The 23,321-nt window shown below is 38.8% G+C and overlaps 1 long non-coding RNA gene across 1 annotated transcript in view; it reads left to right on the top strand.

The window, feature by feature from the left end:
• LOC147375717 (uncharacterized) overlaps positions 1-23,321 on the top strand; it is a 284,991-nt gene that overhangs the window by 80,297 nt on the left and 181,373 nt on the right. The gene's annotated exons all lie outside the window — the stretch shown is intronic.

Below are 23,321 nucleotides of genomic sequence, written 5' to 3'. Positions count from 1 at the left end.
AATACCAGACCACCTGATCTGCCTCTTGAGAAACCTGTATGCAGGTCAGGAAGCAACAGTTAGAACTGGACATGGAACAACAGACTTGTTCCAAATAGGAAAAGGAGTACGTCAAGGCTGTATATTGTCACCCTGCTTATTTAACTTCTATGCAGAGTACATTATGAGAAACGCTGGGCTGGAAGAAGCACAAGCTGGAATCAAGATTGCTGGGAGAAATATCAATAACCTCAGATATGCAAATGACACCACCCTTATGGCAGAAAGTGAAGAGGAACTAAAAAGCCTCCTGATTAAAGTGAAAGAGGAGAGTGAAAAAGTAGGCTTAAAGCTCAACATTCAGAAAACAAAGATCATGGCATCTGTTCCCATCACTTCATGGGAAATAGATGGGGAAACAGTGGAAACAGTGTCAGACTTTATTTTTTTGGGCTCCAAAATCACTGCAGATGGTGACTGCAGCCATGAAATTACAAGACGCTTACTCCTTGCAAGAAAAGTTATGACCAACCTAGAGAGCATACTCAAAAGCAGAGACATTACTTTGCCAACAAAGGTCCGTTTAGTCAAGGCTATGGTTTTTCCTGTGGTCATGTATGGATGTGAGAGTTGGACTGTGAAGAAGGCTGAGCGCCGAAGAATTGATGCTTTTGAACTGTGGTGTTGGAGAAGACTCTTGAGAGTCCCTTGGACTGCAGGGAGATCCAACTAGTCCATTCTGAAGGAGATCAGCCCTGGGATTTCTTTGGAAGGAATGATGCTAAAGCTGAAACTCCAGTACTTTGGCCACCTCATGCGAAAAGTTGACTCATGGGAAAAGACTCTGATGCTGTGAGGGATTGGGGGCAGGAGGAGAAGGGGATGACAGAGAATGAGATGGCTGGATGGCATCACTGACTCGATGGACGTGAGTCTGAGTGAACTCCAGGAGTTGGTGATGGACAGGGAGGCCTGGCATGCTGTGATTCATGGGGTCGCAAAGAGTCGGACACTACTGAGCAACTGAACTGAACTGAACTGATAGGCAGCCAGGAGACCAGAGTTTGAGGTTTATATATGCTACTAATTTACTTTGTACAAACTGTGTCAACTTGTATAACCTCTAGCTCCTCATTTATAACATAAATTTATATCTATCTTTAAGAATTCCCATGGAAATTACATGGGATTGTATATACTATTTGTGTATACAAAAGAAAGTGAAAGTGAAAATTGCTCGGTTGTGTCCAACTCTTTGTGACCCCATGGGCTATACAGTTCATGGAATTCTCCAGGCCCGAATATTGGAGTGGGTAGCCTTTCCCTTCTCCAGGGATCTTCCCAATCTAGGGATTGAACCCCGGTCTCCCGCATTGCAGGCAGATTCTTTACCAGCTGAGCCAAAAGGGAAGCCTGTATATACAAAATACTATTCAAATAGAAAGTGTTATTATTTAGAATATTAAATAGGATGTTCAGTACCACAAGTCTACCCTGTACAATAAAGCTAAGAAGTCAGGTGTGGACCTTGGTCTATGAAGAGAACTCACTACTGGGAAGTCATATGACTTATTTTTGAAATGTTACTGATACATTCATGCCGGAAGTAACACATTTTCTGTTATCTACTCCAGTAATGCACATGCTAAACAGATCTTTTACCTAACGTTAAGGTCCAAAGTCTCCAACCATAAAACAAAATGTTCTTTGTGTAAATACTAATTGTTCTATATAGAGATAAAATCTGCAGGAGAAGTCTTTCTTGTGGTGGGCTTTAACTAGCTGAGCTAACTGGCTGGGCTCATGCTCTTGCCATTTTTTTCCCGCTGATAGTTTGGAAGTTATATGCTGTATTTCTATTTGTTTACTGTTTCCCCTAAAAATTTTAATATGCATATTTGTCTTAACAAAGTTCAAAGTTAATCAAATTATCTTTTCTTTTCAGATTAAACAAGGACCTCAGTAAACTTGAATTCCAATCCTTCTTTCTCATTTATATTATCCTTCTCATATATCTTAATTCCACATATTTATTTATTTAGTTTAAATTTATTTATTTAGGCCGTCTTTATTGCTGTGCAGGGACTTTCTCTAACTCGGGGAGCATGGACTACTCTCTAGTTGCCTTCCTCAGACTTCTCATTGTGGTGGCTTCTCTTGTTGTGGAGCACAAGATCTAGGGCACGTGAGCTTTGGTAGTTGCTGCTCATGGGCTATAGAGCTCAGGCTCAGTAGCTGTGGCACACAGGCTTAGTTGTATTGCTTTGAGTATGAAAATTTAAATTATCTCTTCCAATCCATGAGTATGGAATATTTTTCCATTTATTTGTGTCTTCTTCAATTTCATCAATGTCTTATAGTTTTCAGTCTACTGTTGTTTTATAGTAAGTCTTGAAATCAGACAATGTGAGTCCCCAACTTTGTTCTTCCTTTAAAGAAAAAAAAAATTTTTTTTATTCTTGTTTCTTTCGATTTCCAAGTTTTAGAATTTTCTTCTCACTTTCTACCAAAAAACCTAGTGAGATCTTGTTAAACTTATAGATAAGTTTTGAGAAAATTTTCATCTTAACAATATTGAGTCTTCTGGTACATAAATATAATTTATTGCTCAATTTTATTTAGGTCATCTAACTTCTCTCAGTATATTTTGTAGTTTGCAGTGTACACGTTTTTTTTTTACAATTATTGTCATATTATCTCTATAAAGTGCATGTGCTTCGTCATTCAGTCATGTCCAACACTTTGTGACCCTTGGACTATAGCAGGTGAGGTTCCTCTGTCCATCGGATTCTCCAGTCAAGAAAACTGGAGTGGGTTGCCATTTTCTTCCTCCAGGCTATTGTTATAAATGGCACTTAAATTTTTTTCAGATGTTGTGCTAGTATATAGAAGTAAACAAGGAGAGACAAGAAGGCCTTCTTCAATGAACAATGCAAAGAAATAGAGGAAACCAACAGAAAGGGAAACACAAGATCTCTTCAAGAAAATTAGAGTTATCAAAGGAATATTTCAGGCAAAGATGTGCACAGTAAAGGACAGAAGTGGTAAAGACCTAATAGAAGCGAAGAGATCAAGAAGAGATGGAAAGAATACACTGAAGAACTGTACAAAATAGATCTTAATGACCCAGATTACCATGATGGTGTGATCACTCACTTAGAGCCAGACATTCTGGAGTGTGAAGTCAAGTGGGCCTTAGGAAGCACTGCTGCCAATAAAGCTAGTGGAGAGATGGAATTCCAGCAGAGCTATTTAAAATCCTAAAAGATGATGCTATTAAAGTGCTGCATTCAATGTGTCAGCAAATATGGAAAACCCAGCAGTGGCCACAGGACTGGAAAAGGTCAATCTTCATCCCAGTTCTCAAGAAGGGCAGTACTAAAAAATGTTCAAACTACCAGACAATTGCACTCATCTCCCATGCTAGTAAGATTATACTCAAAATTCTCCAAGCTAGGCTTCAGCAGTACATGAACCAAGAGCTTCCAAATGTTCAAGTTGTTTTTAGAAAGTGCAGAGGAACCAGATTTCAAGTTGCCAGCATTCGCTCGATCATAGAGAAAGCAAGGGCATTCCAGAAAAACATCTACCTCTGCTTCATTGACTATGCTAAAGCCTTTCAGTGTGTGGATAACAACAAACTGTGGAAAACTCTTAAAAAGATGGGGACACCAGACCATCTTACCTGTCTCCTGAGAAACCTGTGTGTGGGTCAAACAGCATCAGTTAGAACCTTATGTGGAACAACTGACTGGTTCAAAATTGAGGAAGGGGTATGACAAGGCTATTTATTGTCACCCTGTTTATTTAACTTATATGCAGAGCACATCATGTGAAATGCCAGGCTGGATGAATTACAAGTTAGAATCAAGATCTGGGAGAAATATCAACAGCCTCAGATATGCAGATGATACCACGCTAATGACAGAAAGCCAATGGGAACTGAAGAGCCTCTTGATGAGGCTGAAAGAAGAGAGTGAAAAAGCTGGCTTAAAACTCAGTATTAACAAACTAAGATCATGACATCTGGTCCCATTCAGTTCAGTTCAGTCGCTCAGTTGTGTCCGACTCTTTGCGACCTCATGAATCGCAGCACGCCAGGCCTCCCTGTCCATCACCAACTCCCGGAGTTCACTCAGACTCACGTCCATCGAGTCAGTGATGCCATCCAGCCATCTCATCCTCTGTCATCCCCTTCTCCGCCTGCCCCCAATCCTTCCCAACATCAGAGTCTTTTCCAATGAGTCAACTTTTCGCATGAGGTGGCCAAAGTACTGGAGTTTCAGCTTTAGCATCATTCCTTCCAAAGAAATCCCAGGGCTGATCTCCTTCAGAATGGACTAGTTGGATCTCCTTGCAGTCCAAGGGACTCTCAAGAGTCTTCTCCAACACCACAGTCCAAAAGCATCAATTCTTCAGCGCTCAGCCTTCTTCACAGTCCAACTCTCATATCCATACATGACCACAGGAAAAACCATAGCCTTGACTAGATGGACCTTTGTTGGCAAAGTAATGTTAGGGAGGCTTATGTCAGATGTAAGAGGGAAATACATTTGGAAGCTAGATTCATTATGAAGAGTGGAGAGTTGTATGCAAAAGAGAATTCTCTCTTCTGCCTGAGAGTGGTAGAGACAGTCAGGGATGGCAGTAGAGGTGGCGTTTTAAAAGAGAAACATGTTCAGGACAGAAGAGGGAGCCTGAAGGTGGTAGAATTAGAAATGAGGACACCACTTTCTGAAGATAAGATAAGACAAATATCTGACAACCAAGAAGAGACACCAGATCTGCTGGTGCTTTCATCTTCATTTCCTGGCCTCCAGAACAGTGAAAAATAAATTTATTTTGTTTAAGACACCCAGTCACATAGAGGAGTAGGATGGGAGGGGGAAGGGAGACCCAAAAGGTAGGGGATAATTATGTTTGATTCACATTGTTGCTTGGCAGAAACCAGCACAACATTGTAAAGCATGTGCATGCATGCTAAGTCACTTCAGTCATGTCTGACTCTGTGCTACCCTATGGGCTGCAGCCCACCAGGCTCCTCTGTCCATGGGATTCTCCAGTCAAGAATACTGGCGTGGGTTGCCATTCCCTCCTACAGGGGATCTTTCTGACCCAGGGATCAAACCTGTGTCTCTTACATCTTCTGCATTGGCAGACAGGTTCTTTACCACTAGTCTCACCTGGGAAGCCCTTGTAAAGCAAGTATCCTCTAATTAAAAAGAAAAATAAATAGAAATGGAGAAGGACAAAAGGGGTATGGTATTCTGATAAACATACAGAGATATAAAGCAGCATAGACTTTTGGGAAGACTGAAAGTCTGATTAAAAGTGTGAGATCACTAAGATGGTATAGATAGGGAAGTGGAGGCAAGGTCAGCATAGTGGAAGGCCTGGCACTCATTTATCAAATATTTTGTTCCTTTTGTCCTCTATGCCTAGAAAAATTTATGTGATGTCATAGTCTCTGCTTTTGTGGCATGAGACTTTATTTTTTAAAACAATTTAAGAGCTATTTTCATTTTGTGTGTTACTTTGGGGCCAGTGTTGTAGACATATTGGGGAAGGTAGGATGAAGACAGAGGCCTGTTAGAGAGCATCTGTATCCAGGAGATAACTGTGGATGCTGAACTGAGGCTGCATTACTGAAAGTGAGGTGGGGAGAGACTAAGGTTAAGGGGGTGTTTATGATAAGACTTGTTAATTGATTGGATGCAAAGTGTAGGGGAATTGGAGGGTCAAGCAATTTCCTCCTGGTTTCTGATTTAGGTGACTGGGTGGTGAAATATTTTTCTTTCTCTGAGATAAGATATTTAGAAGGAAATATAGGTGAAGAGAGATGGAAATAGCAGACCACCTGATCTGCCTCTTGAGAAATCTGTATGCAGGTCAGGAAGCAAAAGTTAGAACTGGACATGGAAAAACAGACTGGTTCCAAGTAGGGAAAGGAGTACGTCAAGGCTGTATATTGTCACCCTGCTTATTTAACTAATATGCAGAGTACATCATGAGAAATGCTGGACTGGATGAAGCACAAAAAATTAATTAGAAACAAATAGTATTTGACTAAGTATTTTACTAAAATGCTATTGTAGATACAGAAGCTTTAAGACAACTTTATGGCTTATGGAATAATATAATACAATTTGTAGTGAATACTTTTTCATATGTCAGCTCTAAGAATAGGGCTACTGCATGAACATATACAGATTACTCTTTGTGAAACTCCATGGGTGCCATTTAAGAAATTATTTGAATGGATCCTTTTAGAGTTGTGTATATGGTGGTCCTAGATAAAATTTAGGGTTATGTGGAAACAGAAGACAGAAATAGGAGGAAATGCAGCCAGCACAAGGAATGAAGCCAGAAGGAGAGGGTGATGGTAGGAGGGCTGATGGGAGATTAAGTCGAGGACTTGCCAAGAAATCTAGCATGGAAAATGATTGGACCTCTTGTAGATGGGAGAATGTATGATAGGAAAGTGAAAACAGATGTTATCTGCAAGAGGGACTTGTGACAGTAACTTCCCTGTCAGACAGTAAGAGTTTGATGTCTAGGGAATGGGTCTGGATATCAGTTGGTTTGTGACCATAAGTTTATGCAGCTGTGATCACTGTGAAATCAGTTTATTGAGCAGTGTTATCTTTTTGATACATAAGCATGGAAAAGTAATGTTTTTCAGTATCTATAATGAGCTGTGTTCCATTGTTTCCCTTATCTAATTGGGTAGTAATTTCTATTACATCGTAGTCCAATTCTATTAGCATTGTCAGTTTTGAGTATTCATCTGGTTTTGGTTTGATGGTTAACACACAAACCTATTCATTTTAAGACATGTGTCTTTTATTTGAGTTTCAGATTTCCTCTTTCCCTTCCTCTAACTCAGGTCAGACTTCTGTCTCTGACTTGAAATAGGGAAGAAAGGAGTATAGAGCCTCAGTCTCAATTGACTGCTTCTCCCTTTTTTTAGACAGCATATTAAAAAGCAGAGACATCACTTTGTCAACAAAGGTCCGTCTAGTCAAGGCTATGGTTTTTCCAGTGGTCATGTATGGGTGTGAGAGTTGGAATATAAAGAAAACTGAGCACAGAAGAATTGATGCTTTTGAACTGTGGTGTTGGAAAAGACTCTTGAGAGTCCCTTGGACTGCAAGGAGATCCAATCAGTCTATCCTAAAGGAGACCAGTCCTGGGTGTTCATTGGAAGGACCGATGTTGAAGCTGAAACTCCAATACTTTTGCCACCTGATGCAAAGAGGCGACTCATTTGAAAAGACCCTGATGTTGGGAAAGATTGAAGGCAGGAGGAGATGGGGACAACAGAGGATGAGATGGTTGGATGGCATCACTGACTCAATGGACATGGGTTTGGGTTGACTCCGGTAGTTGGTGATGGACAGGGAGGCCTGGCGTGCTGTAGTGCAAAGAGTCAGATACAACTGAGCAAACAAACTGAGTGTAAAAAAAACTATTAAAAATTCCATCATATGGAGGCTAAACAATACGCTTCTGAATAACCAACAGATCACAGAAGAAATCAGAAAAGAAACCAAAATATGCATCTGTTCAGTTCACTTCAGTCGCTCAGTCGTGTCCGACACTTTGCGACCCCATGAATCGCAGCACACCAGGCTTCCCTGTCCATCACCAAATCCCAGAGTTCACCCAAACTTACGTTCATTGAGTCAGTGATGCCATCCATCCATCTCATCCTCTGTTGTCCCCTCTCCTCCTGCCCTCAATCTTTCCCAGCATCAGGGTCTTCTCAAATGAGTCAGCTCTTCGTATCAGGTGGCCAAAGTATTGGAGTTTCAGCTTCAACATCAGACCCTCTAATGAACACCCAGGACTGATCTCCTTTAGGATGGACTGGTTGGATCTCCTTGCAGTCCAAGGGACTCTCAAGAGTCTTCTCCAACACCACAGTTCAAAAGCATCAATTCTTCGGCACTCAGCCTTCTTCACAGTCCAACTCTCACATCCATACATGACCACAGGAAAAACCATAGCCTTGACTAGACGGACCTTTGTTGGCAAAGTAATATCTCTGCTTTTTAAATATGCTATCTAGGTTGGTCATAACTTTCCTTCCAAGGAGTAAGCGTCTTTTAATTTCATGGCTTCAGTCATCATCTGCAGTGATTTTGGAGCCCCCCAAAATAAAGTCTGACAGTGTTTCCACTGTTTCCCCATCTATTTCCCATGAAGTGATGGGACCAGATGCCATGATCTTTGTTTTCTGAATGTTGAGCTTTAAGCCAACTTTTTCACTCTCTTCTTTTACTTTCATCAAGAGGCTTTTTAGTTCCTCTTCACTTTCTGCCATAAGGGTGGTGTCATCTGCATATCTGAGGTTATTGATATTTCTCCCAGCAATCTTGATTCCAGCTTGTGCTTCCTCCAGCCGAGCTTTGCCTTGACCTACCCCTTTTCCTATTTGGAACCAGTCTGTTGTTCCATGTCCAGTTCTAACCGTTGCTTCCTGACTTGCATATAGGTTTCTCAAGAGGCAGGTCAGATGGTCTGGTATTCCCATATCTTTCATAATTTTCCAACACCGAAATCAGATTGATTATATTCTTTGCAGCCAAAGATGGAGAAACTCTATACAGTCAGCAAAAAAAAGACCTGGACCCAACTGTGGCTCAGACCATGAACTCCTTATTGCCAAATTCAAACTTAAATTGAAGAAAGTAGGGAAAACCACTAGACCATTCAGGTATGACCTAAATCAAATCACTTATGATTATACAGTGGAAGTGAGAAATAGATTTAAGAGACTAGATCTGATAAACAGAGTACCTGATGAACTATGGACGGAGGTTCATTACATTGTACAGGAGACAGGGATCAAGACCTTCCCCTGGAAAAGAAATGCAAAAAAGCAAAATGGCTGTCTGAGGAGGCCTTACAAATAGCTGTGAAAAGAAGAGAAGCTAAAAGCAAAGGAGAAAAGGAAAGTTATTCCCATTTGGGTGCAGAGTTCCAAAGAATAGCAAAGAGAGATAAGAAAGCCATCCTCAGCGATCAGTGCAAGGAAATAGAGGAAAATATGCATAGAAACGAATGAAAATGAAAACACAACACAAACCTATGGGACACTGTAAAAGCAGTGCTAAGGGCAAGGTTCATAGCAATAGAGGCTTACCTCAGGAAAAAGAAAAAAGTCAATAAATAACATTACACCTAAAGCAACTAGAAAAGGAAGAAATGAAGAACCCAAGGATTAGTAAAAGAAAAAAAAATCTTAAAAATTAGGGCAGAAATAAATGCAAAGGTAACAAAAGAGACCATAGCAAAAATTGACAAAGCTAAAAGCTGGTTCTTTGAGAAGATAAATGAAATTGACAAATCATTAGCCAGACTCATCAAGAAACAAAGGGAGAAGAATCAAATCAACAAAATTAGAAATAAAAATGGAGAAATCACAACAGACAACACAGAAATACAAAGGATCATAAGAGACTACTGTCAGCAACTATATGCCAATAAAATGGACAACTTGGAAGAAATGGACAAATTCTTAGAAAAGTACAACTTTCCAAAACTGAACCAGGAAGAAATAGAAAATCTTAACAGACCCATCATGGGCATGGAAATTGAAACTGTAATCAGAAATCTTCCAGCAAACCAAAGCCCAGGTCCAGATGGCTTCTCAGCTGAATTCTACCAAAAATTTAGAGAAGAGCTAACACCTATCTTACTCAAACTCTTCCAGAAAATTGTAGAGGAAGGTAAACTTCCAAACTCATTCTATGAGGCCACCATCACCCTAATACCAAAACCAGAGAAAGATGTCACAAAAAAAAGAAAACTACAGGCCAATATCACTGATGAACATAGATGCAAAAATCCTTAACAAAATTCTAGCAAACAGAATCCAATAACATATAAAAAGATCATAGGTCACGACCAAGTGGGCTTTATCCCAGGGATGCAAGGATTCTTCAATATCCGCAAATCAATCAATGTGATACACCACATTAACAAAAACCATATGATTATATCAATAGATGCAGAGAAAGCCTTTGACAAAATTCAACATCCATTTATGATAAAAACCCTCCAGAAAGCAAGAATAGAAGGAACATACCTCAACATAATAAAAGCTATATATGACAAACCCACAGCAAACATTATCCTCAATGGTGAAAAACTGAAAGCATTTCCCCTAAAGTCATGAACAAGACAAGGTGCCCACTCTCACCACTACTATTCAACACTGTTTTGGAAGTTTTGGCCACAGCAATCAGAGCAGTAAAAGAAATGAAAGGAATCCAGATTGGAAAAGAAGAAGTAAACCTCTCACTGTTTGCGGATGACATGATCCTCTACATAGAAAACCCTAAAGACTCCACCAGAAAATTACTAGAGCTAATCAATGAATATAGTAAAGTTGCAGGATATAAAATTAACCCACAGAAGTCCCTTTCATTCCTACACACTAACAATGAGAAAACATAAAGAGAAATTAAGGAAACAATTTCATTCACCATTGCAATGAAAAGAATAAAATACTTAGGAATATATCTACCTAAAGAAACAAAAGACCTATATATAGAAAACTGTAAAACACTGGTGAAAGAAATAAAAGAGGACGCAAATAGATGTAGAAGTATACAATGTTCATGGATCAGAAGAATCAATATAGTGAAAGTGAGTATACTACCCAAAGCAATCTATAGATTCAATGCAATCCTTATTAAGCTACCAACGGTATTTTTCACAGAGCTAGAACAAATAATTTCACAATTTGTATGGAAATACAAAAAACCTAGAATAGCCAAAGCAATCTTGAGAAAGAAGAATGGAACTGGAGGAATCAACCTGCCTGACTTCAAGTTCTACTACAAAGCTACTGTCATCAAGACAGTATGGTACTAGCACAAAGACAGAAATAGAGATCAATGGAACAAAATAGAAAGCCCAGAGATAAACCCACACACCTATGCACACCTTATCTTTGACAAAGGAGGCAAGAATATACAATGGAGAAAAGACAGTCTCTTTAACAAGTGGTGCTGGGAAAACTGGTCAACCGCTTGTAAAAGAATGAAACTAAAACACTTTCTAACACCAAATACAAAAATAAACTCAAAATGGATTAAAGATCTAAATGTAAGACCAGAAACTATAAAACTCCTAGAGGAAAACATAGGCAAAACACTCTCCAACATAAATCACAGCAGGATCCTCTATGACCCACCTTCCAGAGTAATGGAAATAAAAGCAAAAATAAATGGGACCTAATTAAAATTAAAAGTTTTGCACAACAAAGGAAACTATAAGCAAGGTGAAAAGACAGCCTTCTGAATGGGAGAAAATAATGGCAAATGAAGCAATTGACAAAGAATTAATCTCAAAAATATACAAGCAACTCCTGCAGCTCAATTCCAGAAAAATAAACGACCCAATCAAAAAATGGACCAAAGAACTAAATAGACATTTCTCCAAAGAAGACATACAGATGGCTAACAAACACATGAAAAGATGCTCAACATCACTCATTATCAGAGAAATGCAAATCAAAACCACAATGAGGTACCATCTCATGCCGGTCAGAATGGATGCTATCCAAAAATCTACAAACAATAAATGCTGGAGAAGGTGTGGAGAAAAGGGAACCCTGTCCTTCTGTTGGTGGGAATGCACACCAGTACAGCCACTATGAAGAACAGTATTGAGATTCCTTTAAAAAAATGGAAATAGAACTGCCATATGACCCAGCAATCCCACTGCTGGGGCATACACACTGAGGAAATCAGAATTGAAAGAGACACGTGTATTCCAATGTTCATCACAGCACTGTTTATAATACCCAGGACACGGAAGCAACCTAGATGTCCATCAGCAGACGAATGGATAAGAAAGCTGTGGTACATATACGCAATGGAATATTACTCAGCCATGAAATAGAACGCATTTGAATCAGTTCTAATGAGGTGGATGAAACTGGAGCCTATTATACAGAGTGAAGTAAGTAAGAAAGAAAAACGCCAATACAGTATACTAACAAATATATATAGAATTTAGAAAGATGGTAACAATAACCCTATACGTGGGACAGTGAAAGAGGCACAGATGTATAGAACGGTCTTTTGGACTTTGTGGGAGAAGGCAAGGGTGGGATGATCTGAGAGAATAGCTTTAAAATATGTATATTATCATATGTGAAACAGATCACCAGTCCAGGTTTGATGCATGATACAGGGTGCTCAGGACTGGTGCACTGGGATGACCCAGAGGGATGGGATAGGGAAGGAAGTGGGAGGGGGTTTCAGGATGGGAAACACATGTACACCCATGGCTGATTCATGTCAATGTACGGCAAAACCCACTACAATATTATAAAGTAATTGGCCTCCGATTAAAATGAATAAATTTTTAAAAGCTGAAAAAAATTAAAGTAATTGTTGCTTATTATTATATAGTTATTTCTATTTTATTCTTATTAATTATGGTTTTATTATTTATTTATTGTTCATCTAAGACAGGGTTCTCACAATTCCACATAAGGACATTCTTTGCTCTCCCACAATTGTCACCATTGCCTACCTTCCATGTTTCAATTGGCTTTGAAGGCAACATGGAGAAGATTGAGCTACATTTCCCAGAAACCACAAGACTTTGGTTTGAGTTGGTCAAATAAATACATGTTAAAATTTGGAAGGCATAAGTAAAACAACAGCCATAACTGTCTGAAGGGAGAGGTGACAGGAGACAGTAAGAAAGAAAACAGATGGAAATGGGCTGGCACCCTTACTCTTCCCTACTCCATGTCCAACTCTTCTTCCTGAATGCTGGCTTTGCTTACCTCTCATGATCCCCGACCCACAACAAGACACTTAGTGAAGAACTCATACAGGTGGTAGCTGTACAGTGGCCACAGGCTGCCACAGACTTTGACACCATGCCCTCACAGCCCCACTTTATTAATAGTTCCTGGCCTTGCTTAGCTTCTAACATTCAACATCAAAATCTAACTCCAGTGCTTCAGGAAACACTGTTAGTAACTTTTCTTAACTCTCCAACTCTTTCTTTAGTTCTTTACTTCCCCAATTAACTCTTATAATAACTTCCCTAGTGTATAATATTCATAGTAGTTCTGTTTTCTTGATGGAACTCTGATATCTTTATTGGTTGTTTTGGCTATTAATGTATACCAAACTATCCCCAAACTTAGTGGTTTGAAACAACCAATTTATTATTTTCATGATTTTGTGGGTTGACTGGACTAACTTAGGTAGCTCTTCTGGTCTTACTTGGAGTCTGGTAATTATGAATGGAATCATCTAGAGGGTTGACTTGGAATCAGAAATAGTTAGGTTGTTTCTTTCTGCCTATAGTCTTGGAACCTCTCAATCAGCATAGCTGGATTTTATACATGGGCTCCCAAGAACACAAAAATGGAAGCTTTCATAATTCCTGCTGCATCCTGCTAATTAAAGCAAGTTGTTGGGCCAGCCTAGACCCAATTTATGAAGGGACTACACAAAGGCATAAATAAGAGGTCTTATGAATCTTTGAAAACAGTTTCCAAACTCCAAAGCTAGTTTTGGAAACTAGCTACTATACTTTTTTGTTTGACCTCACTTTCATGTTAATTCAAGACGTGCTTTGTGCTTTTCTGAATCTAAATTTAGGCTTCTGTTATGGTGAGTGTTCATCAGACACTATGGTTTGAGTCCCACCATCTGCATGTGCTCTGTTAGGTGACTCTGAGCTGCAACTCCTGTCATCACTAGCAACATGAATTAGGAGCACAGAAAGGTAGTTCCCTTGTGACTGGTTTGGAAGGATTGTGAATATATACCACCCCTCAGTTTTATATCTTTGGACAGATTCCTGAAGGTAGATAAAGTATACTTTGTGGCACTGCTGACTGCCCACCTCCAGGGGAAGTAGTCAGTTGTGTGTGTTTGTTTGTTTGTTTGTTTTTCATTCAGAAACTCTGAAGTCATTTGAGACTCTGAGGTTGGTTCTAAGGCTGCCCGGTTTCACATAGGGCTATCTCTTTTCTTGTACTTGGGAAAACCTATATTTATTTTCTGTAGCTAGGTTCCTTCCCAGAAAAAATAGTCCTAAGGTTCCCTTTCCAAACTTCGTATTTTTTGTGATTAACTACATCAAATATTAGATCATGAATGTTGCTGTATGGCTGTAATGGAAAGCCTGAACAGAGATTCCATATTACATGTGTTATTACTAGTTTAACCTGGATTGTACCTAGAGCTGGCTTAGTGGACATAAGTCCTTTGCACTTGTACAGAGCCCCAAGCTTAGAAGGCCCTGCCCTTTGTTTAGTGCTTTGTTGTTGCTATCTTGAATTTCATAATTGTTTTTCAACTGAGGCCCTCTCATTCTCATTTTACTCCGGGCCCTACAAGTTACACTGGTAATATTAACTACACCACTGGTTGCCAACAGAGAACTTCAAGCTTTTATCATCTTCTTTGTAATAGTTCAAGTATTCTACACTTACCCCTCTCAGACCTCCTCCACATTTACCTGTTTATTCAAAACCACTAGCACTGGTTGACTTGGTGCCAGCTCACTGGAGGAACAGAGTGCCAACAGATTTTCTGCCTCAACAGCTCAGGCAGGCCCAAAAATGCCTATATGCAGAGCTCATGTTCCACTGAGTGTCATGAGTGTAAATCAGAACATCTCACTGAGGACTTCCCACTTTCCTCTAATTTTAGATTTCTGCACTTCTCATTTGAACCACAGCACCCTTCTTGTCAATCCTGCCACTCAGACCAAAGGAATTATGCCAGGTCAAAGTCTGGTCTATGTTTGAAGATTGTTAAGGATGACCCCCAAGCTCATCTTATTTGGCTTGCATTTTGGTTTGCTTCCAAATCAATGAATTGTTGTTGTTTAGTGGCTGTCATATTCAACTCTTTTGTAACGCCATGGACTGTAGCCTACCAGGTTCCTCTGTTCGTGAGGTTTCCCAGGCAAGAATATTGGAGTGTGTTGCCATTTCCTTCTTCAGGGGAGTCTTCTCAGCCCAGGAATTGAATCCTCATCTCTTGCATTGGCAGGCGATTCTTACTGCTGAGCCACCTGGGAAGCCCAAATAAGGAGGCAAATGATGGATGGTCACCTTCGTATCTCTCCAGTCCTCAGGGAGCTGAATTTTGGTGGTAAAATTCCCTTTGCAACGTGAGAAGAAAGAAACAATAAGCCTATAAACTTGGACTGATAAGTCTACCTACTCTCTTGAAGCCAAATTCTTTTAGCATCATGGTAGACCATACTTTTATATTGTTTTATTAGTTTTTTCTTCATTGTTAGGACCTTTGTAGGCATGGCCATTGCCTGCTACTTAAATCTGCTTTCTTCAAGCTACACTTTCTAATTGATTTAATCATTGCTATGGTTTTAATCCATCTATATGCTGACAACAATAAAATGTGTATCTCTCAGTTCAGTTCAGTTCAGTCACTCAGTTGTGTCCAACACTTGGTGACCCCATGAATCGCAGCACGCCAGGCCTCCCTGTCCATCACCAACTCCCAGAGTTCACTCAGACTCACGTCCATCGAGTCAGTGATGCCATCCAGCCATCTCATCCTCTGTTGTCCCCTTCTCCTCCTGCCCCCAATCCCTCCCAGCATCAGAGTCTTTTCCAATGAGTCAACTCTTCGCATGAGGTGGCCAAAGTACTGGAGTTTCAGCTTTAGCATCATTCCTTCCAAAGAAATCCCAGGGCTGATCTCCTTCAGAATGGACTGGTTGGATCTCCTTGCAGTCCAAGGGACTCTCAAGAGTCTTCTCCAACACCACAGTTCAAAAGCATCAATTCTTCAGTTCTCAGCCTTCTTCACAGTCCAACTCTCACATCCATACATGACCACAGGAAAAACCATAGCTTTGACTAGATGGACCTTTGTTGGCAAAGTAATGTCTCTGCTTTTGAGTATGCTCTCTAGGTTGGTCATAACTTTTCTTCCAAGGAGTAAGCGTCTTTTAATTTCATGGCTGCAGTCACCATCTGCAGTGATTTTATGTGATACTGTTATTTGACATTTATTCACAGTCTACCTAAATGTAAACATTCAAACTCAGCTCTTTATTCCTTTTATTAAAATCCTCTTTTCCCAAATCTTCCTCATCTCAGTAAATGACACTTCTGTTTGCCCATAGTTTCAGTTAGAAACATGGGACTCATCCTCACATTCACTCCTCTTTATCTCCCCCATACAGTCCATGACCATATCTTCTCTATTCCACTTAACTTTATTTTCAGTATGTTCATTTTCCCCTATCGTTCTTCTTTAAGCCAAAATCATTTCAAACCCAGGACAATTGCTGTAGCTTTCTCATAGGACATTTCCTCTTATGTATTGTAGATTCCCTTTTTACACAGAAACCAGAGAACTGTTTTGAAATGTAAATTAGAGTACACTTATAGATCATCTATTTAATTTATATGCAGAGTACATCATGAGAAACACCGGACTGGAAGAAACACAAGCTGGAATCAAGATTGCCGGGAGAAATATCAATAACCTCAGATATGCAGATGACACCACCCTTATGGCAGAAAGTGAAGAGGAACTCAAAAGCCTCTTGATGAAAGTGGAGAGTGAAAAAGTTGGTTTAAAGTTCAACATTCAGAAAATGAAGATCATGGCATCCGGTCCCACCACTTCATGGGAAATAGATGGGGAAACAGTGGAAACAGTGTCAGACTTTATTTTTCTGGCCTCCAAAATCACTGCAGATGGTGACTGCAGCCATGAAATTAAAAGACGCTTACTCCTTGGAAGGAAAGTTATGTCCAACCTAGATAGCATATTCAAAAGCAGAGACATTACTTTGCCAACAAAGGTTCGTCTAGTCAAGGCTATGGTTTTTCCTGTGGTCATGTATGGATGTGAGAGTTGGACTGTGAAGAAGGCCGTGCACTGAAGAATTGATGCTTTTGAACTGTGGTGTTGGAGAAGACTCTTGAGAGTCCCTTGGGCTGTAAGGAGATCCAACCAGTCCATTCTGAAGGAGATGAGCCCTGGGATTTCTTTGGAAGGAATGATGCTAAAGCTGAAACTCCAGTACTTTGGCCACCTCATGCGAAGAGTTGACTCATTGGAAAAGACTCTGATGCTGGGAGGGATTGGGGGCAGGAGGAGAAGGGGACAACAGAGGATGAGATGGCTGGATGGCATCACTGACTCAATGGACGTGAGTCTGAGTGAACTCTGGGAGTTGGTGATGGACAGGGAGGCCTGGCATGCTGGGATTCATGGGGTCACAAAGAGTCAGACACGACTGAGCACTGAACTGAACTGAACACACCTCAACTATAAAATGAGCTCTTTGGAGAACATGACTGCATCCTGGGAAGAGAGAACTGAACTGATAGATCATCAACGACTTCTTCTACACTTAGAATGAAACTCAGACTTTCTTCCATAAGCCTCCTCAGGCCCTTCAGAATCCAGTGGAGAGTGTATCTTGAGCATCATTTTTGAGATTAATCAAACGTGGGTTTTGAAATCCAAGTCCATCTCAGGCTCTATGACTCTAAATGATGGAAAAAATATTTTAAAAACATTTATTTTTCTTTCTTTATCTGAAAACAAGGGCATTGTATAACAGCTTCACTAATTCTTTTCTATAATAAAAGAAAAGCATACAAGGATATATGTATTTTTAAGGTAAAAGGAATAGATATTTTTTTATATTGGGATAAATAGGAAAAAGTCATAATATGATAGGTGGTGACTGTATTGTATGCTAGAACATTCAATTTCCATAAGGTGCAATAAACATTACATTATTTTGTAGATATTTAGAGGATACAATGTTATAAATACTTAATAGGACCAAGATCAAATTAATTTTCCCCCAAATATTGCTCTTTTCATTCTGACACTTGTACTTTTACTATTCACATAGACAACTTTAACATGTTGATAAAGTTTGAATTATTATTCCAGAAAACTTTTGTATGAAGTAACATTCAACCAGACAGCAAGAAGGAAAAAGAGTTTTATTTATCACTATGTATGATAAATGAAACAATGAGTAAATAAAATTATACTTTTAATATTGACTTACAGTATTTCAAATATCTCTGAGTGTTTACTTGTTGATGCTTTTGAACTGTGGTGTTGGAGAAGACTCTAGAGAGTCCCTTGGACTGCAGGGAGATCCAACCAGTCCATCCTAAAGGAAATCAGTTCTGAATATTCATTGGAAGGACTGATGCTGAAGCTGTAACTCCAATACTTTGGCCACCTGATGCGAAGAATCAACTCATTGGAAAAGACCCTGATGCTGGGAAAGAGTGAAGGCGGGAGAAGGGGATGACAGAGGATGAGATGTTTGGATGGCATCACTGACATGATGGACATGAGTTTGAGTAGGCTCTGGGATTGGTGATGGACAGGGAAGTCTGGCGTGCTGCAGTCCATGGGGTTGCAAAAGTTGGACATGACTGAGTGACTGAGCTGAACTGAGATTCTTAAAATTATTTTCATGAGCTATGTAATGATCCACAATAGAATTTTAAGATTCATATTATCCTTCAATTTATTAAAATCCAGTCCTTGATCTAATTGCATTCCTTTTCTTCTTTAAAATACAAATAATGGCCCTTAAAAAAACACTTAACAATTACAACAGATCCAACCACTGATAACATCAAAGTAGAAATGTTAACTCTGGGATTTGAGTGACTTTCACCAGGGCTGGGATATGCTTGAGGAATAAACAAACCTACTTGTGCAATGTTGGATACTTTTGATTTCAGATTACTTTTATCCACACTTTGAATGGCAATGAATATGTGAGTTGCATTTTGTCCTAAAATATGTCCTGGTTTGAATATAAAACTCCTTGGAGTTGGCCTCCATGTGCTTATTGGCCATCTGCATTTTCTCTCTGAAAAAATGTCTATTCAGTTCTTCTGCCCATTTTTTAATTGAGCTGTTTGTTTTTTGATGTTGAGTTGTATGAGTTCTCTATATATTTTGGATATTAACTGCTTATCAGTCATGTCATCTGCACATATTTTCATCCATTCAGTGTTTTTTTTTTTTTTTTTTGGATCCGTGGTTTCCTTTGCTGTGTGAAAGCTTTTGAGTTTAATTAGGTCCCATTTGTCTTTTTTTACTTTTTTTTGTTTGTTTTAGGAGACAGATCCAAAAAATATTACTTCTATTCATGTCTAAGAGTGTTTTGCCTTATTTTATAGGCAGAACAGTTTTATAGTATCCAGTTTTACATTTAGGTCTTTAATCCATTTTGAGTTTAGTTTTGGACAGCTACTTATAAAAGAATAAAATTAGAACATTCTCTAACATACATATACAAAAATAATTTCCTTTGCTTTTGAAAGATAATTTTGCTGAATAGATAATTCTTTGTTGGTGGTTTCTCTTCAGCACTTTAAATATATCACTCTTACCCTCTTCTTGCTTACCGGGTTTCTGAAGAGAATTCTTATCTTGTTCCTTTATAGGTGTTTATTTTCAGCTTCTTTCAAGATTTTTATCTTTATTTTTTATAGTTTGAATATGGTATGCCTGCTGCTACTGCTGCTGCTAAGTCGCTTCAGTTGTGTCTGACTCTGTGTGACCCCATAGAAGGCAGCCCACCAGGCTCCCCCGTCCCTGGGATTTTCCAGGCAAGAACACTGGAGTGGGTTGCCATTTCCTTCTCCAATGCATTAAAGTGAAAAGTGAAAGTGAAGTTGCTCAGTCGTGTCCGAATGTTAGCCACCCCATGGACTGCAGCCTACCAGGCTCCTCTGTCCATGGGATTATCCAGGCAAAAGTACTGGAGTGGGGTGCCATTGCCTTCTCCATGCTATGCTTAGGTGTAGATTTTTTGGAATTTATTGTAAATTCCAAATTTACAAACAACAGAGAGCTACTTGGTGCTCTCTGAGCTTCCTTGATCTGTGGTTGATATTTGTCATTAATTTTGGAAAACTTTCAGCCATTATTCATCATTTCTTTTTTTCCTTTCTCTTTCTCCTGATACTCCCCCTGAATGTATGTTGCATTTTTATAATTGTCATAGTTCTTAGAAATTCTATTCCATTTTTTCTCTTCTTTTTTCTTTTTAGTTTGGGAACTTCCTAGTGACATATCTTCAAGCTTGTGTGTTAATTGTTCAGTACTATCCAACTCTTTGCAGTCCCTTGGACTGTAGCCCACCACGCTCCTCTGTCCATGAGATTCTCTAGGCAAGAATACTGGAGTAGGTTGCCATTTCCTTCTCTAGGGGATCATCCCAATCTAGGTCTCCCATATTGCAGGCAGATTCTTTACCATCTGAACCACCAGGGAAGCCCAAAACAAAATGACCATGATGCATTGGACAGGAATCAAACCCGAATTTCCCATGTGGGAGGCGAGAAGTCTACAACTGAACCACCATAGCACCTATCTTCAAGTTTACTGATTCTTTTATTGGCTATGTCCAGTCTACTGGTGAGTCCATCAAATGCATTTTTCATTTCTCTTACAGTATTTTTGATTTTTTAGCATTTAATTTTGATTCTTTATTAGGGTTTACATGCCTCTATTTTCATTACTTGTTCTTCCATGTTGTCTACTTTCTATATTAGAGTCCTAGGACATTAATAATAGTTATTTTAAATTCTTTTTTTTTTTTGAACTTAAAATCTCAATTACATTTTATTTTTTTTTTTTTACAGATTTTGTCTACAGCATGTTTAATTTTACATTTTCTTAACCATCAGAAACAGTTTTTACATCCAATTAATTAAATATATCAATGTTGTTGTTTTAGTTGCTAAGTTGCAACTTTTTGCAACCCAATGAAGTGTAGCCCACCAGGGTCCTCTGTCCATGGAATTCTCCAGGCAAGAATACTGGAGTGGGTTGTCACTCCAGGATCTGATGATTCCAAAATTTCTGCTATATCTTAAGTCTGGCCTTGAAGTTTTTTGTTTGTTTGTTTTGGTGCTTTCAGACTGTTTTTTGCCTTTATCATGCCTTGTAAATTTTGGCTGAAAACCACACATTATGTGTTCAGTGAAAGGAACTGAGGTAAATAGGCCTTCATCTGAAATTTTATGCTATCTGGCTAGTAGTTAGGGTATGCTTACAAAACCTGTAACTTTAGTTGTCTGAAACAACTAAATTTACACTAAATTTACTGTAGTGTCTATTTTTGTCTCCTTGGATGTTTTGGACTTCCCTAGAGACTCTTAATTGATTCCGAGGCTTCTGTTTCTTTTATCTGTAATCTTCTGTTATTATGAAAGAAAAAGTGAAAGTGTTTAGTCACTCAGTTGTGTCAGACTCCTTGCATCCCATGTATTGTAGCCTGCCAGGCTCCTCCAGGCAAGAATACTGCAGTGGGTAGCCATTCTCCAGGGGATCTTCCCTGACCCAGGGACCAAATGTGGATCTCTCACATTGCAGGCAGATTCTTTACTACCTGAGCCACTAGGGAAGCCCATTCTATTATACTGCAGCCTTATTAATGTGATAGTAAGGTGTGGGGGAAAGGGAAGCATTTTGTAGTCCTATAGTTAGGTCTCATTCTTTTAATGTGCTTGTCCTCTGAGCTGTGACCTTCACACCTGTTTTATAGATTTTTTTTTTTCCTTTGATAAGACAGGAACAACTAAATGGCCGTGAAGTTGGGTATTTCTCTTCCTGAAAGTTCGTTATGCTCTTGTAAAACCTAATCTGAATAGTTAGGTAAAGTTGTTTCCCTTAAGGACAGCTTTCTAAGGAAAACAGAATGCTCTGGGCATATTTCAAAATGATTACTTTTCCTTCTCTCCCTGCTAAAAATCTGAAGGAATTTTTCTTCAGTTCTCACTCTGAAAACATGGTGGGGCTCCTAGAGCAAAAGCTCAGCAAAGTGTGGAGCTTCTTCTAAGGTCCCTTGGAGCTTTTAACTCTTAAATTTGGCTGCACTGGGCCTCAGCCAGTTCACTGTTTATAGTTTGTGTTGCTACTGGTACTGGCTTCTGTGGCAAGGTTCAAGTCCTGGGCTTCTGTTCTAACTATGAGTCTCTGTATTTGTCTGTCTTTGCAGTTAATGGAACAGCATATAGTGATATGGGCTTAATTCTTTGGTGGATCTAAGAATAATTGTTGCTTTTTAGTTATTCAGCTTGTTTCTTGCGAGGATGGTAATGTGACCTCTAGCTCTTTACGTGTCAGACTGGTGCTCCTGATTTTTTATAAACTGATCTTATGTCTGGTAACTTTACAGAATTCTCTTATTAGTTTTAAGTAATTACAGTTTTGTACCTTTCTTCCCAATTATTGTATCCTCTTTTTTTAAGCTGCATAGAAATCTTACTTTCCTCAGTGACTGTTAAAGCTCTGTAAATCATTTCTCAGTACAGCAGTCACATAGATAGACTAAATTAAGACCATTTAAGGCCTTCATAATCAGCAGTGATTTTTTTTTTATAATTTATAGACTTTTAAGTGATTTGTTTTCCTCAGGATTTAGAATTCTCCCCTGTTGTGTCTAATTTTTCATCCCTATTTGAAGATTTAATGCACTCTTAAAAAATTTTTTTTTAATGATTGGGTTGGACAGTAAGATTCATAGTATCAGGTTAATAACGTTTTCAGGTGTTTCATTTTTAATTGAAGAATGCTGGTTGAATTATATTTTTATATGTGTATTGAAATAATATAGTTTTTCTTTTTAAGCTATTAATGTGATAAATTACATTGGTTTCTAATATTAAACCATCTTTGGATTCCAGGGATAAATTCAACTTGGTCAGAGTACGTTATTATATTTTACATATTCCTCTGGTTTTGGTATGTTACTATATTATGATTTTTTCCTGACTTTTCCAAATGTATCATATAGCTTCTTCCTTTCAGACATTCAAAGAATTTTTGAAATATTCCTGTCTGTAAACAAAGGATTTTCCTCTAATATTACTGATGCTCTCTCTGTCTCTTTCTCCTTCAGAAAAAAAATCACACTAGTGCTATATTAAAGCTTAATTTACATTTTATTAGGTAGTTTTTAGATTCTATAAAATAATTTTTCAATGAACCATATTTCATTGAAAAATTATTTTATAGTCTTTTTTGATTACAGTTTATATTAATACGAAATATTCATTTATAATAAGAATGAAATGTAAATAATTCTACCATAAAATTATTTCTGTTGTGGGTTCACAAATATTTTTCAAATGGCTTGAATAAACTTTGATTTTGTTAATATACTGAATGAATTTGTAGCACACTTTGAAAATGCTTCTTAAAAAGTTCCTCCAATAACTAGGGAGTTCCCTAGTGGCCTAATAGTTAGGATTTGGCACTTTCACTGGCATGGCCTGGCTTCAGTTCTTGTTGGGGAACTAAGAT

Source organism: Bos grunniens, chromosome 3, assembly GCF_055505025.1.
Source record: "Bos grunniens cultivar Pamir isolate PY7600 chromosome 3, Bosgru_T2T1.0, whole genome shotgun sequence".
In the NCBI taxonomy this organism is placed as follows: Eukaryota; Metazoa; Chordata; class Mammalia; order Artiodactyla; family Bovidae; genus Bos; species Bos grunniens.
Note: the sequence above shows the minus strand (reverse complement) of the source record. Positions and strands in the feature narration are given on the sequence as shown.